A 17,621-nucleotide genomic window follows, 5' to 3' on the forward strand; every position below is an offset into this window, starting at 1 on the left:
TAAGTCATGGAATCCAGTTTCTCAGTCTTAACTTCCTAAATTTACCCCCCCCCCCCCACATACATTCACATTAAACAGCTCAGTTATAAAATTACAACAGTATCATTGCAGAGTATTTCTCATTTCATTTTGGTTGTGTGACCAAGGTGTTCATTTATACAGAGAGGTCAGGAGGCAGAGTGTCCCAAATGGAAAACTGCAGGGAGACTTGTCAGTCTTCAGGTTTTTAACTGGTGTCATGAACAGTTTTCATGTGAGTCTTGTTCAGTGAGAGTGACCCTTTCAGTATACTGTTAGTGGGTTACACATTGACGTTATATAGGAAGTACCTAAGGGAAACAAAATGAAGACTGTGCTTCTTCTTTTGTACATAGAATATAACCTGTAGCTACTGCTGTCATATAATATGAAGTTAAATGTTTTCAAGGCAATTAAGGTTAATAATAATAATACTAATAATAATAATAATAATAACAATAATATAATGCAAATCATTTTCATCTCAGCCTAATACCAGCGATAAACTCTCAGAATTTTCTGTATTTGTTAACAACCCAGTGGACAAATAAACTCTACCAAATCAAATTTGAGGTTAGTTTGGCCTCCCAGGCCAAGGACAACCACAAAACATTCTTTAGCTATGTCCACAACCTCAAAGCCAATACACAATTGTATGCAGAGCTCATTGTAAATGGAGTCATTTATACTGAACCAGAAGATATAGCAAACCTCCTGGCTGATAAATTCAGCTCCAACAGAACCCCTCTCCCCCCTCAACCTTCCCTCAGGAAATATCATCAAATATAACCCCCCCACACACTATCACTAAGGAACAGGTCCGTAATGCTTTCTCTAAGACCAAGAAAACTGCATCAATGGGCCCAGACAATACCCCAGGATGTCTTCTAAACAGCATGAAATATAACCTATCATGGCCTGTGGAACTACTATTTAACTGTAGCCTCCAAACAGGCTTCATGCCTCATGAATGGAGAAAGGCAACAGTCATCCCTCTGCATAAAGCACGACCATCTACAGACCCTGGAAACTATAGACCCATAAGCCTCATTAGTTTTATATGTAAAGCCATGGAAAGAATTATCATGGATATGATCAACAGAGATTTAGAAAACCTCCAGACACTGGACCCAACCCAGTTTGGTTTTGTCAAGGGCAGACCATGCCTACTCAACCTGGTGGACTTTTTTGAGAAGGTCACCAAAGCAATGGACGAGGGCAAAATCATTCACTCAGCCTACCTTGACCTGGCCAAGGCATTTGAAACAATACTCCACTCAAGCATTGTTGACAAACTCAAGAGGTTAGGTACAATCTCATATGCCACCCAGTGGATAGCCAACTGGCTTACAGATAGGACCCAGGAAATTAGAATTGGGGAGTCCACCTCTACAAAGAGGCCAGTCACAAGTGGAGTCCCTCAAGGATCAGTCTTTGGACTGCTCCATTTTTGGCATTTACTTCTCAGAACTCTAGGCCAATGTCAGTAGTCTCTGGCTGACTAAAGTTGCAGATGATTGCAAATTATGAGCTGTCATTGAATCTCACACTGACACAAATGTTCTACAGGAGGGGATGACACAGACAAACATCTGGTGTCAGGGCTATGGACTAAAACTAAATGCCAAGACATGCATAATAGTATCCTTTGGGAAGTCATCCGCCCCTCATAAATATCATATTGACAACACACCCCTTAGAGTTGACCCAGTAGTCAGACACCTAGGGACACATAGATAGTAATCGAGCCTTTGACCATTACGTGTCTACAGTGGTAAGTAAATTATTTTATGTTGTGCAACTCATAAACAAAGGTATGACATCTAAGTCCAAGGAAATCACTGTTCCACTGTATTCAGCATTAATCAGACTTATCATTGAGTACAGTGCCTCGTTTAGTATGTACCTAACCAGGCATATCCAACAACTGGAATGTCCACAGAGGCTCTTCACTAAAACAATACAGGGCATACGTAAAATGTCCTATGCAGACTGCCTCAAGGCCCTCTCCCTTTACTCTGTCTCCTACAGGCTTTTGAGGAGAGATCTAAGCCTGGCTTACAGGGCAGTGCCAGACCCACTCTGATGGACCTCCTGCATATCCACAAACCAAACAGCACCAGAATTACCTGTTCTAAAGACTTAAATATTGCCTGTGATATAAATAGGTCCTGCTGGCGAGATAGGTATGTATCCCAGAGACTACCCCTTCTATGGAATAGGCTCCCCATCCATGTGAAGCAGACTTCCTCCCTAACCCAATTCAAGTGCAACTTGGACAATTGGATTGGAAACTGGAAATTCATCTCTGGTTTGGTACCTATGCCCCTAATGGACACAGCAGCCTTTAAATGGTTCATCTCCCAGGCTTCTGCTTGTAAATGTGTCATCTTATAAGCCTCTGCTTATCAAGATAATCAGAACTTGTCAGAGATGTGGGATGCATGGCTAGGCTTGAAAAGACCCTTCTGGTCATTAGCCTAATAAACACATATGAATCTATAAATATATGTACTGTTTCATTTGTGACAGAAAACCTAGATCTTGCATAAAAATAAACAGATTACTAAAACTACATTCTCATTGCATTAAAAAGACAAAAAAATGTGATTCAGGGATATTTAAAAAACTTCTACAACTATAGTAATAGGCTGTGGGGAGTGCTATAATAAACAATATTTAGAAATGTGCTAGAAGCCAGTATGACAATTTTAGAAAAAGTGATTAATGCAAAAACTACATAGACCTGATGCTAAGAGATTTGGCTGTCATTCCAGGTAAACTATATAGTAGACCAAACTAATAGTGTATTATCCAGTGCAACTGATGAAAGCATTTCAGTCAAGTAACTGGTTATTAGAGCCATATATGTGGTATTTGAATATTGTGTAATGCAGACCATATAAATTATTATAGCAAGCAATCTGTAGTGAAACCCTATCTGTACTCGGCTGCTTTTCTCTAGTTCCGAAGTACAAACTTGAAACAAGCCCGGTTTCTTTTTTTCTTTGCTTGTAAGGTACTTACCTTGCAGTGCTTTTTATTTTTAAATATCAGTTTTTATTTAATCCGGTGCATGCTTACATATTTAGTTCACTGTGTTAATTAAAAAATAGGCTGCCAAGAAAATATGCCAATCTTCTTGGACTCCTCGTGATTTGAATGTCTCTGCATGAACTTGTTTGACCTGCACCACCCATTGCTGTAGGTTGTATTACTTAACACATTGTCCTTTATGTTTTGCACTTCAACTATTTGAAGAAAACAATAGAAACCTAACAAAATGAGCACAAACCATTACCTGTAGTAACATTTCACTTCCAAGATGAACCAGATCAGTATTTAATGCATTATTATGCAAATGTTAGACATTTATTATATAAAATGTGACCTACACTGCCCTGAATGTTTTAATGTGCTCAAAGGAGCTGCATTAGTCAGATAATAACATGGGCAATTTAAGTATTAAACCTATTTTAAAAAATCATAAACATAGCAGTTTTCTGTACATTTCATTTTAATTCCTAAACAGAAATATGAAATGCTAAGCTTTTCTAGATATTGCTTTCTATATTGTAGCTACAGGGATGGTATACTGCATTACTATATTAACTGATGAAGATTATGACTTGGCATACACCATAAGAAAATAACTTTAGTTCTAATGTTTTGCATTAACAATTGGCAGGAATCGTTAACAACAAATATGCCAATGTAGTTGATTAAAATATAATAACCATCTTTGCTAAAAACAGCCATGACATTATTTAAAAAGTTGTATCGAAGGGGGTTTCATTATGATCTCTTAGTCTCATATTAAGAAATTGATATCTGTACAGTCACTGTTGATAGTTACGGCTCAGTGCTGAAAATGGAGCTGTAGGATTTTGACAATCATAACAACAAACTGCCAGGCATTCTCCCTATATTACGGCAGGAGGGACAAGCCCCTGTAACCTATAGCAACCCCTAAACCTGAATATTCTGAATCTCTCAGAGAAGACATGAATACCTAATTTGGCAAATAAACTAGTTCTCCCCTCTTTTTTGAATATGATTTTTGACTAAAAATTTACCTTCATCAAACTGCTGATTTGCAATCTAAACATTTAATAAACATGCAAATTTGACCCAAATATTTGAAAAAAAATTCAAAAGCAGACTTTCTCTTCCATGCTTGCACACAGCATGCATACACATGTATGCATATAGAACTACATCTGTATAGAAGAGCATCGGTGTGTGTATGTGTATATGTGTGCGCACACACAGGCACGCATGTGTGTAAATATATATCTATATTTACCTATATATACAGATATATACATATATATATATATATATATATATGTATATATATATATATATATATATATATATATATATATATATATATATATATATAAATATATATCTAGGACTGGGTTAATCCTACCAGGCATAGCCCATGTTGATGGAGAGTTAAGAGTACTTGCACAACAACATACCTACATCTCTAAATATAAAAGAAACAAAATGGTCAACCAGCAATTTAAAACCATTACTCTAAATTAAAGCAGGAAGTATAACAAAAAACAATATGGTCACCACGACTAATAGCATGCACTTTTTAATTAAAACAAACTATAAAACAATAAGAGATAAGCACTTCCGTGTTTATACCAAGCACATTTTCAGATAAATTAAACAAATGTAATGATGTAGCTTTTAAAATGCTTACAACCAGTCACAACAATTCTAAGAAACTCCAACCAATAAGTTTAATGATTTAATCTACGCCCCTTAAGGGCTGGGTTCAGGGATATACACCCATTCAAACTAAGATGTTTATGTGCTTGTAATCTTAAAATCCAACCCAACTCAGCCTTTTCAGTACAGTTTACTAAATCACCCCCTCTGACATTTCTATGAACACATTGTAGAACCTCGAAACAAAAGGCATGTCCATTATTATTGTTTACATATTTGGCCAATACATTCTTTTCATTTCCAGATCTAATGTCATGTAAATGTCTTATAATTCTGTTTTTTAACTTCTTATTTGTCTTCCCCACATAGAAACAATTACAGATTTTGCATGTAGCTAGATGAACAACATGTTCCATTTGACAATCAGCATAACCTTTGGGCTTAAATGTAAAACTATATCACAGATGCTTAAAGATTTGATCTTTTGAAATAACTGAACAGGCTCAACATGAGCAAAAAGCATAAGTACCTGTTCTAGTAGAAATCTGCTTAGTTCCATCTCTCATATTATATTTATTACCATGACACAATTATCTCTTCAAATTAAAACAATTCTTAAAGAGAAAACTAGGCACATTATAAACTACCTCTGCTGTTTTCTCATCAGCTGTTAAAAATCTCCATTCCATACATATAATATTAAATATGAAGCTCACATCATTGGTATGTCTAATAGCAAATTTAAGCTTAGAATTATTGTGCACACTACATATGGTGGATATTTGGATAGGTGGGAGGATGACATAATGGTTAAGGTGTTTACCTTAAAGACACAAGGTGCAGGGTTTGATTTTCACATGGGGTAACTGGCTAGCCTTCAAAAGGGCAGTTAGTCTAGTACTAATATATGAACCTACATAAATCATGGTTGGCAATTCTATTTTTGGAGGAAAAAGGGACTTAAAGTTGTATTCCTTGTAGTAAATATTTCATCTCTAATTTTATGCAACATCCTGTTACTGTAACTATATATACATACATACATACATATATATATATATATATATATATATATATATATATATATATACATATATATAGATGGCAACAACATATATATATATATATATATATATATACACACATATATACATATATAGATGGCAACAACATAGTTAAAGCACAGTTTGTTTGAACGTATGATATTTGAATTAAAGTGAATGAATGAATGTCAAACATATCGAAAAAATGCAGTCAGACTTCTTTTTTTAAGAAATTGCTAAAAACCAGAGAAGGGGAAATTTTCTCTTTTTTCCAGTACTGTGTGATCTTGGAATTAGTATATTTACAGATGTATTTATGCTCATATTTCTTATGTATAATATTGACAACCTGTATTATTCAGTGTTCTGTGTCTAGAATCTGATTCAGTTTTCAGTATATATATTGATGCAGAAGAAAATCATAATGAATTCACTGTAATGATTGGAAATTATATTTAAAAATCATGGTTCAGATTCCCATATTCCATCTTTTGAACACATAATATATTTATTTATTATTTCCGAAAATCAGTGTCCCTGACAATGCCTTGACTGATGGCAGAGAATCGCAAGGACTAATAGATTCAGGAAGTATGGTAACAAAAGGGCAATATATATGTAATAAGAACATTATTAGCAACAAGGTAGTAAAATTTGTATGCATTCATGGTGATTAGAAACAATATCCTGTTATTCAGACAGAAGTACAGAGTAGGTTTGGAAAGATAGTGCACCCAGCTACTAGTATTCACAAATTAACACATAACATGATAAGAGGGAAACATTTCACCACTTTAATGATTTGTGGAAGCAATGGGAAAATGTGCTTCTTTAGACAAACCCACCCATAAATAAGGGGAGGGGGAAGCAGGTGTGTCATTGCCTAATAAAGAAGGGGGGCACCAGTGACTTTCATTATGGTGCATGAATTCAACAAAGATTATGGCATACCCTCAGAAAGCCCTGAAGGTGCAGGATTTTGGCATAGGATACAAAGAGAAGAATATATTATACCAGACATAGACAAATGACAGAATATACCTCTAAAAAGCAGCCTGCAAAAACAGAACCAGTAAAGGGATTTACACAGAAAAATATTACACCAGGGAAGTATTGAAAAGCATGCAGTAGAAGTGTTATTCCTGCATGAAAATGTTGCAAAGCTGGGTGTAGAAGTGACTAGCAGAACTAAGCTGAAAGCATTACTCAACGTAAGGGTATGTTTTAAGACAACTAAGTTAAGAAGTATGGGAAATACACCACCTGAACACAATTTTAAGATTCTGTAAAGCCAAAACAGAGAACTGCAGAAATGGAAAAATGCCTCCAGCAGTTGGGTGTTGACAGGAAGAAATATAGTAACAAGAAATATTTTACCAGATTAGTTAAGGAGGAACAGTGCATGGTCAGAATTCTAAACTCACTTCTGTCTCTAAAACTGAAACCTTAAATAAGGGACTTCTTTAGGAAACAGGTATCTGCAAGTAAGGAAAAAGTAAATCCTTTGCAGAGGGAGAGAACCCTAGGTAAAAAGAAAAACTGATATGGTGTGCTCAGTTGCTTGGCAAGGCTAAGCCAAATAAAGGAGAGCAAAATGAGAATTTATTACATACCGAGAGACAAGATATCCTTGAAAAAAGTTGTAATGACATTCCTGTTGAGAAAAATAAAATGCAGGGGCACTAATTAAAAGGAAGGGGATTGTATGTGTCAATTTCACAAAGAAAAGAAATAAGTCAAATTAAATAAGGCAGAGAAGGCAGATGAAATTAAAAAATGATGGTATGAGTTGCCTTTGCTATACCGAGTATTACACACTGAGACCCCAGTGTGTGCATTGGTAGTTGAAGAGACAGTGTCTTCTACCTCCTTGCAAGCTGTCCTTGAGAAAACTCTCTGTTAGCTAATATTTGGGTAAGCTGATTAAGGGTTTTAAAAAGTTACAGCTGGAAGATGACACATTGAGCAGAACAAGGCAAAATGCATTTAGGGCTGCAAGAAAGAAGCTGAACAAAATATGTTTACTTGATATAAAATACCAGTAAGGACAGAGATGAAGTAGTAAGCCAATGAACTGGGTCTGTAATTGTTCTCTGACATTAGTGCACTACCCAGTAAATAAATTTAAAATAAAATAAACTATTGAAATCCAAGCCTTTTAGAAACCTAGTTGCAATATATACATAATACAGAAATACAGCTATATGTAATGGGAACACCAAGGAATGCATGAGACTAAAGGTTTTATGAAAGAATGAAATAAACTGAGAACCTCAGTGATGGATTCCCTGGCAGTCAGAAGACAGCTCCTCACCTAGCCATCAAAAGTCATTTGAGTCCAATGCCTGTCATGGAAGTGACAGTCAGACATACTGTAGTGGACATTGCTTGGCCATTGGTAAAAGCCAGCAATGGGTTTCAATATGCTTTATGTATTTTGGACTATAGAACTAAATGCACTAAAGCCATCTGACAACACAAAACTATTGCTAAATCTATTGCCAAAAAGCTAATCTTATAATGCTCAAGGGTAGGAATAGCAAAGGAAATAGTCATTGATGACAAACCCTTTTATATTCAGAATAAATGCACCAACTGCACCAGTGCTTTATGGTCAAGCAACTAAAACCTCAGTGCACTATCCCCGGATAGATGGGTTGGTGAGGTGTTTTAACTAAACACTAAGATCCATGCAAAGAAAAGTTATTGAGGAAAATGGCAAAAACTTAGACCAGATAAAACCATAGGTCCAATTTGTCAATAGAAGAATGCCACAAGCCTGGAGAGGGTCCGGTCCATTTCAGTTATTATGCAGCAGGCACCCTTCTGATTTGCCAAACTAAGGAAGAAGGGAAATAACATTTAAAGGTGTATATTACCAGCTTGGCAGACTGGATAAAAATAGTGATGTCTGTAGAACTTGAATACATGGAAAAAGCTGAAGCTGCATAGCAATTGATGTTATTATAGGCATACAAAGATCAGGGAATTTAAAGCTAGAGATCAGGTGCTGGTTATGGTTCCCCCTGCAGAGAACAAATTATTGGTTCAATACTAAGAAATATTTGAAATAACAGAAAAATAATTGAGGCAAACCTAGAGGATCAGACGTATGAGTAAGAAAGGACCAGAAGAATAATATCATATCAACATTCGTAAACTGTGGATAAAAATACAAACTTTGATAGTCTAGCAGTAGAGACTAGTAAAGCAGATAAAGAAGGAAAATGGACCTATGTACCTCCATCTCAGATAGATGATACACTGCCCAAGCCATGAAGACAATAAAACAAGAATTTATTTCACATGAAAGACGTAAATGTTATCAGGACTGCTTCGCAAAACAAACTGGATTTAGCAACATATTCAGACTAGTTTAGCAGAGAGGGTTAACTTAAAACCATATTTAATGCCAGAGTTACAAAAAAGGCAGTACAAGAAATAAGAAAAAAATGCATCAGCCAGAAGTAGCTGAGGGGTACAAAAGTGAGTGGACAATCCCATAGTGTTACTCTCCCAAAACCTAATGAAACAATCAGTTTCTGTAATGATTTTACAAAGTTGAACAACATCTGAAAATTTGACAGTTGCCCTATGACTAGGATAGGTGCATTAATAGAAAGGTTAGTGATAGCAAGTTTTGCAACTACATTTGACCTAACAAAAGCCCTTTGCTAATTGAAAGTTTTGTCCCCAAGATCACAAGTGACAAAAAGGAGAATTCTGCATCTCTGTGACCTCAGGTATTTAACATCAGTCCGGCAGAGCAGCAATTTAGCCCTTCTTTTCCTTATGGTCATTGGGAGTAGTCACACAGCCTTCCCCTTTTTCATTTCCCCCTGCTTTCCTGGAACACATGGCCAGTATTCTGGTTGGGAATGAGCAAATGTTTCTCCATGCTTCACAGGTAAAATGTTTTAGTGTGCCAAGAAAAACTGTGATTGGACAAGCCTGCTGGGGGTATGGTATGGCATGCTGCCTAGAAATGCACTGTTCAAGAGATCTGAAGTTCAATTTGCTTACCATTTAGGGAATAAACTTATTATGGTCACAATTCCGTTAGTCAATTTACCAAATGCTTGTAGTATTTTCAATAAACTGGTTCACACTGTTTGTGCTCTCTGCTGGTATCTTCTTTGCAAGCAGACTTGTGATGACAAGCAGTAACAATTTAACTGCTGAGAAAAGACAGTTTTCTCAATATCGGGGTGATTATTCCAGTATAATACTCTTCCTTTTTGGCACCATTGTATCCCAGCAACCTTCCAAAGACTAATGGACAGACTGGTCCTGACTCATAATGACAATTAAGTTGTTGCTTACCAAGATGATGTTTTTGTATATTTTGGGGACTGGTATTCACATCTAGAAAAGGTACAGGCTGTATCAGACTCCTTGAAACAAATAGGACTAACTGTGAATGCCTTCAAGAACAAGGTAAGTATGATAGAGGTTTAATAGCTTGGGAATATCTTAAGAAGAAGAATGTTTAAACCCTAGGGAAAAAAAATAACACTGAAGCACTTAGAAACCTAAAAAAAAGGTGAGAGTGTTTTGTGGACTATGGGGATATTATTATAATAAATTTGTGTCTAGTGTTGTAATGATAGCAGACCTCTTCATAAAAAAGACAGTTGAAGCAGACACATAGAAACATGGACTATTTCTCTGCAGTACAAGACAACATTAAGGCTATTGCCTGTCCACTTAATTAAACCAAACGTTTGCTTTTGCCTAGAAGAACCTAACTTATTTTCACGTGTACATAACAGACAGCAGCATTTTATAAACGCTGGTGTTCTAGGCAATTTTAAACTTGCACAATATATAAATACTGTACAAACTGAAATTAGTGTATTAATCTAGTAGCTCTCCATATTACTTAGTTAGCATAGACTCTGACTGTAATTAATGCTACTAATCTAATCATAGTAACTAAATCTCTCGCTAAGTAAGTTAAGTAACATCTAAGTTAGTAAGCTAAAATGCATAATTTGTCCTTTATATTTTTGGCTACATCACTTGCCTACATTTTCAGTCTTCCTTTCCTGTGCTCCTGTATGAGAAGATGTGTAGTTTGTTTTCAGTATGATTTCCTGGGGCACAATATTTCTTAAGTAAGCACTCTAACCAGAAGGCTACATTTTCTAGCATTCATTCAACAATTTGAAAAAAAAGTGAAAAACTAGACCTTGAAAGGTTATGCAGTGCAATTTTCAGGCATTGCTAAAGTTCTGACTAACAAAATGACATGCAGGGAGACCGAGAGAGACACACACAATGATCTGATGTTAAATTAAAAAAATCTTGACCAGGAACTGCTTTTATTTAGAGTTTCAGGTGGCAATATTTTAATTTTCTGGCAATGCAACTCCTGCTATATGCACGAGTCATATATTTTGTTGAATCATAATCCTTTCAAACATAACTCATTGTCATATTTCCCTTAAAATGATTAAAGCAGCTATTTCACTGAAACTTTTTTTTTTCACTTTAGTATAGCTGGAAATATCACAAGTTCATGTTTTCTCAAAGTGATGGCCTCGGAGTTGACTAGAATAAGACAAGAGCATGGTTCTACACTTGGGGGCCTGAAGTCATGCTGACATTCTTTCAACAAAAAGCAACTGACTGACTGATTCTAAAATACTGTGTTCTTGTAAAAATGCTTGTTGAATAAAAACTTGAAAGACTGGATTCAAAGAACTTGACCTCTGCCCTTTTTGCATACCAGCAGCAGATGCAGAAGTATATGGACTATTAGATATTTGATTGAAGTGAGTTCCTGTGGACTGTTGCTGCATTCAGTCATTGCACGTACACCTTTACGAAGGTTGCTGTTGACAAGGATTCACCACATGTTGTTCAAAGTCAAGTTATAAGGGAATATACATAGAATCAGAAACGGAAAACATTACTGCATTGTCAGAGGCAAGCTAGGATCAGTGCATTATCCCATTCAGCAGTAAGTCTCTTCTCACCATAAGTTCCATACGTATGGGGAAACCATCACAATTCTATGTACTAAATCCAACTTCAATGCATCAGAGTAACTGAACCTTCCAAGTGCAAAACCAATTCTTTCCCATAATAAATTCAATCTTTGCACATGCAATCTCTCAACAACAGCATTCAACCAAAGCAATTTTGACAGTATGAGATGCCACCTATCAGACATGGAGGAAGACAGGTCAGACTTTAAGCTGCATCACAAGGTCCAATGTGTTTATCTGGTACAATGATTTTAAGTAAAATGAAACCTATGAAAAAGTGTTCATTAAGAGTAAGTACTTTTACTGGGTTATAATAGAACTACTTGTGCCATTAAAAGTTTGTGTTACAAAAAAGCATGCAGCATCAACAGAGAGAAGCAGTGGGACAGAATGGTAGACTATTTTATAATTAATTATTTTAGAAAGAGTGACTCCATCTAATGGTAGATAAATGGTTATCATCCCATTACTACCAGGGAAATACAGGCTGGTTTGTGCAACCAAATCATGAGAACACACTCCATCACCTTTTGGTTTCACTGCATAGGTTTATAGGGTCATAGGTATATACAAGGCTAACGATCTAAGAACAGCCTGTTTAAGTATACCCATGCATACCAAATGTATCCAACATGTTTGGTGTCCTAGAGGTTACTTATAGAGTTATGTGTAAGCTAGGGCATGCTTGGACGAACATTTACAGGTTGCATCTATTTATTTTATAATTATTATTGTATTCCATTGGTCCTGATAGACTGTGTTTCATGCTATTTAAGATGGTTCCTGAGATATTATCAGGATGCACTGATGTAGTATGCTTGGCCTTTACAAGTGCATTCAGAAACTCTTCCCTAGTGATGGTTGGTGGGGTTATATTCAATATTATTTATTGAGGGGGTGATGGGAGGGAAGAGGGGGTAAAATTGGAACTGAATCTGTCAGACGGCAGAGTTGCTATATCTTCTAGTACCATGTAGGTGGCTCCATTCACAAATAGTTCTGCACATTGTTGTGTACAGCCTTTGAAGTTATGGGCATAGCTAACTAAAGCCTTGTCATTATCCTTCACCAGAGAGGTGATTTTTTATCTCAAAATTGGCTTTGTTAGACAAGATTTGCCCACTGAGTTGTTAGTTTAGATTGGTGGGAGCATATTTATCCTGCTGGGCATTGCATTTCCAGACTTTTGCTATGACTTTTTTACTTATGTTGAACAGTCTATTGATGCATGGATTCCAATCGGATGGCTTTGTTTTTTTGAGTTTGTACTGAGCTTATTTAGAAATAAGTTCAGTACAAACACAAAAAAAAAACAAAGCCACCCTGTTGGAATCCATGCATCAATAGACTGTTCAACTACTAGAGTAGGCAAAGCTGTCGATATGCATTTATGAACACAACAGTATAGCGTATCTGTAAATAATTCTGCATAAGTAACTGAGTCCTCAGGGTTTGGAAGGGCTTGACATTTTGCCAGGTTGTCACTTAATAACAGGAAGTTTGCCTTAGAATAGTTACTAAATGGTATAGGGTTAGTTGGAGTCACAAGGTTTATTTTTATTTCAAAGGAGACAGCTTTATGGTCTACGTTACCATAGAGAACATTACTCTAGAAGTGATGCAGCATTCTCCCATGTTAGTAAGGACCAGGTGCAGTATAGTTGCTTTCTTACTGGGCATGTGGACTATCTGGTCCAGGTTGTTACTATTTACAAAGGAATCTATGGTCCTGCAGGTTTGGAGTTGTTTATGATTCCCAGTTTATATTGAGATACTTAAAGTTAACAATGAATGTGGTATTGGGTAAAATGGTGACTATTGTCAGTAAGTTTAAGTATGAGTTATGGGTCTCCTGGGCCACAGCAGACAGACTATAGCTAGCAATGATATATATGGGACTTTTTTGTGGTATTTGGATGTGGAGAAGCTCAAGCTTGTTATCCAATTTGACTACCCTTGAGGTGACCTTGTTATTGATGTAGATTGAGACACCTCCACCTATAGTCCCTGCCTGTTCAGTAACTGGCCTAAATGTGTGGAAGGCATTGTAATCTCATACTGCTGAGATGCTCTGCGCAGGTTTAAACTATGTCTTGGTAACTGCACATATGTCTGCATTCTCCTCAGTGAAGACAGCTTGGAGGGAGTAGAGTTTCTTTTTAAGACTTATAGCATTGAATAGTAACACCTAGGGATTCCTTTAAGTTGGTTTTGCTATGTCAGAAGACTTGTCAGTTTGGCATTGCCTAAAAAAGGACAATATTTTTGCCAATACTCAAAAGCCCAGATGGGACATGTACAGACAATCCTTGGCAAAGTCATGTGGTCTGTTGATCTCATCATCATTATGCTATCAAATATTGCACCCCTTTGGAATGACACCAGAAGCTAAGCCAGTCATTAAATTCAGTCATGTTCTATTAATGTTGTGGCACCAGACTGTGCAATGGTGGGTTCATACCAGCCATAGTCTGAGACTTCCATAATGTCTCTCTTCATGTAGTCCAATGAGATACATCTCAGGTCATTTATACCCACATGGACTACACTCTGAAAAATTCCACTCCAGAATATTAGCACAGATTCTATTGGATCTCAGTCACTCATGTATATGATTGCTCATTTGTTTGTTGACTGAGCTAATGCTTTGATGCTTTGATGCCACTGGACCATACACAGGCTCAGCCCAGGGTTTATATTCAAAAGTATAGATAGCATTAAACATCACAGTTTGTACAAGGTATTCACAATTAGAACAAGTCTTCAACAAACAGTGTAATGCTAACAGTCATATTTCAAAGTATTTACAAGCATAATGAGCATAATGTCTGGCATAGTCATCAGTTCATAGATGCAGAGACTGGAAAGGTAAAATAATTCAAATAAAAGTAGATATAAGAGAACAGAAGTAACTGGGGTTGATATTAAAATAATGGGTTTGCAACAATGGTAAAAACAGCATTAATGAGCAGAGACAGTTATATTTTCCATTATATCCAAGAAGCAGTTAATGTTTAATTTGTTCATTGGAGATGCATTATTAGACAGAAATAAGGTACATGTTAACTGGAGCTTCTGTAATACTAGCATTTTTAATTGAAAGGTCATAATGAGTTTAGACAATAATCATTTTGAAGTTAGCTGTGGTCTTTTCCCTTTTGAACTGTTTAGCAGAGGAAACTGTTCCATTAACTGGAAGGCTGGTGATTAGAATGACCAACTCCATTTTTTTACACCCTGGGAAAAACACACATTTAACAAAAATGAATACATGAACTATAATAAAATTAGGCAATTGTGGTTTCTTTCCATTAGGCAATTGTGGTGTCTTTCTTGTGATAAATTATGGTGCAATGCTCATTTCATTCAGGTGTTACTAGTAGACTATAGGTGTGCTGCTTTCATAAAAGGGCAGTTTGAGTAAGGAATTACAGTTTAAACAGAGGAAAGGGGGGTTGGTTTTATCATTTGAAATCATCCCCAAAACCATAATAAACTAGCTTAATATGGTCTTTAAAGAAATTCTCCTCATCAACAAGAGTTTTTGCATTGGCTTGCTTGTATGCAGACATCCAACCCATTGCTGCAGTTGTGCTTTTTTAGTAAGCAGCATGCAAATAAATAAAACTTGAAATAGATCTTCTGACATTGACAGCTACTGCTGATATTAAATATTATTCTAAGTAGTCACGGTTAATGCAATGCAATTAAAAAAATAAAGAGATAATTTAAGATAAATATTATTTATATGTATGCATATACATACAAATTAGCTCAAACTGATATTCTCATTATTGTCACCTCGATAGTTTCATAGGTAGTTAATAAGCATGCAGTCAAGGAAATCATTGAGGAGCCTAGACCACCTTCTCAGTAGTATCAGGGCACCGTCTTATTAAGTGACTTGTTCAGAATCGCACATTAGGTAAACAAAGGTTAAGGGAATCAAATCATGGACTACAATAAGCAGTTCATTATAAGTTCATAGTCTTGCTTCTCTGTACAGTCAGTACTACAACTAAGATGGATGGCTGCACTAAATGGAGGCAGTACAACACCGTCTGGGTGCTTTTATTGTTGATATTAATGTGGGGTGGTATTTTGAACTATGAAACCAAAGGCATTGCTATTTTCTTTCTCACTAACAGTGTGCAGCTCTGTTTTCTGTTTACTACTAGAATTATCAATTGTTGCTATATGGAATCACTTATAAATAGAGTATGTTACCTCCTCTCATCAGAAAAGTGCAAAATGGAGTGTCACAACCCCCACCCCATCCACACAAACTCATACATGCATATATTCAAGTCTTTCATAATAATGCTTCTTACCATAGAATGGCACTGTTGCTAAAAAAATGTGTGTCACATTTTAATTCAGCATTGATCATAATCTCTTAATTCTAATTATATGGTACATAAATTGCCAACATTGAGTGTACTGTTTTTTTACTTAATCGACCATATTTTAAATATTTTTTGTTACTTAATTGACCAGTTTCTAAACTGCTGTTTTTATAAGATTTTTCAGAAAGTAAAATATATGCAATGTGTTCTCCTACTTGACATCTCATAATCTCTTCAGTCCAAATTGGCTATTATTTATATTTATTTTATTTATTTCAGTTTGGTGACCGGGGAGGTCCACTGGGTTCAAGAGCCCGTTTTCAGTGGAGGCCCGGGAAGAAAAGCTCCACAGTACAATGTTACATCGCATAATGAAAATACTAGTAAAAAAGTATAAGTAAAATACAAAGAACAATTATTTGAATTACAATCAAAATAGGTGGAAATTCCACAAAACAGCTGGTAAACTGCAGTCCAGTATGAAGTCATTCAAAATTAAGCTACTAAGATGTTAAAGAAAAATTGTCCTGGAGGACGAGAGGCATAAAACATAAGGTTGGATTTGGATATATTACATTAACAATGTATGACTAAGAGGCAAATTAGAGAGGTATGAAGTTTAGCCAGGAGAGAAGGAGGAGGGGAGCATGGGAGGTATAGAATGACGAGCACAGTTACATTTTCTTTGAGTGTGCAGGTAGCAGTGGAGTTGTGTTTTAAAGGAGTGTAGGTTGTCACAGGTCCTCAGTGTAGATGGCAGGGCATTCCATTTTTTAGCTAGGGAAAAGGAGATTAGAAGCTGACCAGCTGGGCACTTGGGTTTGTGGATGGAAATAAGGTTTTGATGAGAAGATCTGAGGGGTCTGGAGGGGTATAAGGTTGAAGAATATTGGATAGTGCGGGGCAGCTGCTAGGTTGAAATATTAGTTTGTGGGCTGAGACAATTTGAAGGTAGTCGAGTTGATTAGGTATAACACTGAGGCAACACTTATTTGAGATTCTAATGACTTTCATATTGATTATTTTTAGTAAGAGCATGCCATTTAGTTTGGACATGACAGTGGATAGTTATATACAAAATATATTGATTGAGAATTGTAAAGTTTTGTTTGTGAATTTAAAGTTAATAAGTATTGTGGGATCACAAGTCATTTTGTTTACAAGAAAAATTCTAGTCTTACATCTCAATCTCTTCACAAGAAATCTGGACAAAGCCAAAAAATAATGTGGAGACAAAGACCCAAAAACTGGGACACATTTTAAATATTGTTCTTATATACTTAGAACATTACCAGAATAACAGGTTTGCATTAACATGCATTTCCTGAAAGATACAAAGCTTAAAACTCAAATGTCTGCATTATATAGTGACTTTAGTCCTCAATAATTTAACAGTAAACAAAAGATTTTATTAAGAACAGGCTGAAAACATGAAGAAAAAATCTGGACATTCTGCTAAAATCTGGACAGTGATATGGTACTAGTTTATAAAACATCTTACATAAAGAAAGAACTATGAGCTTGCCTTCCCT

Source organism: Protopterus annectens, chromosome 4.part0 (genome assembly GCF_019279795.1).
Source record: "Protopterus annectens isolate FY-2018-M chromosome 4.part0, PAN1.0, whole genome shotgun sequence".
NCBI classification, from domain to species: domain Eukaryota; kingdom Metazoa; phylum Chordata; order Ceratodontiformes; family Protopteridae; genus Protopterus; species Protopterus annectens.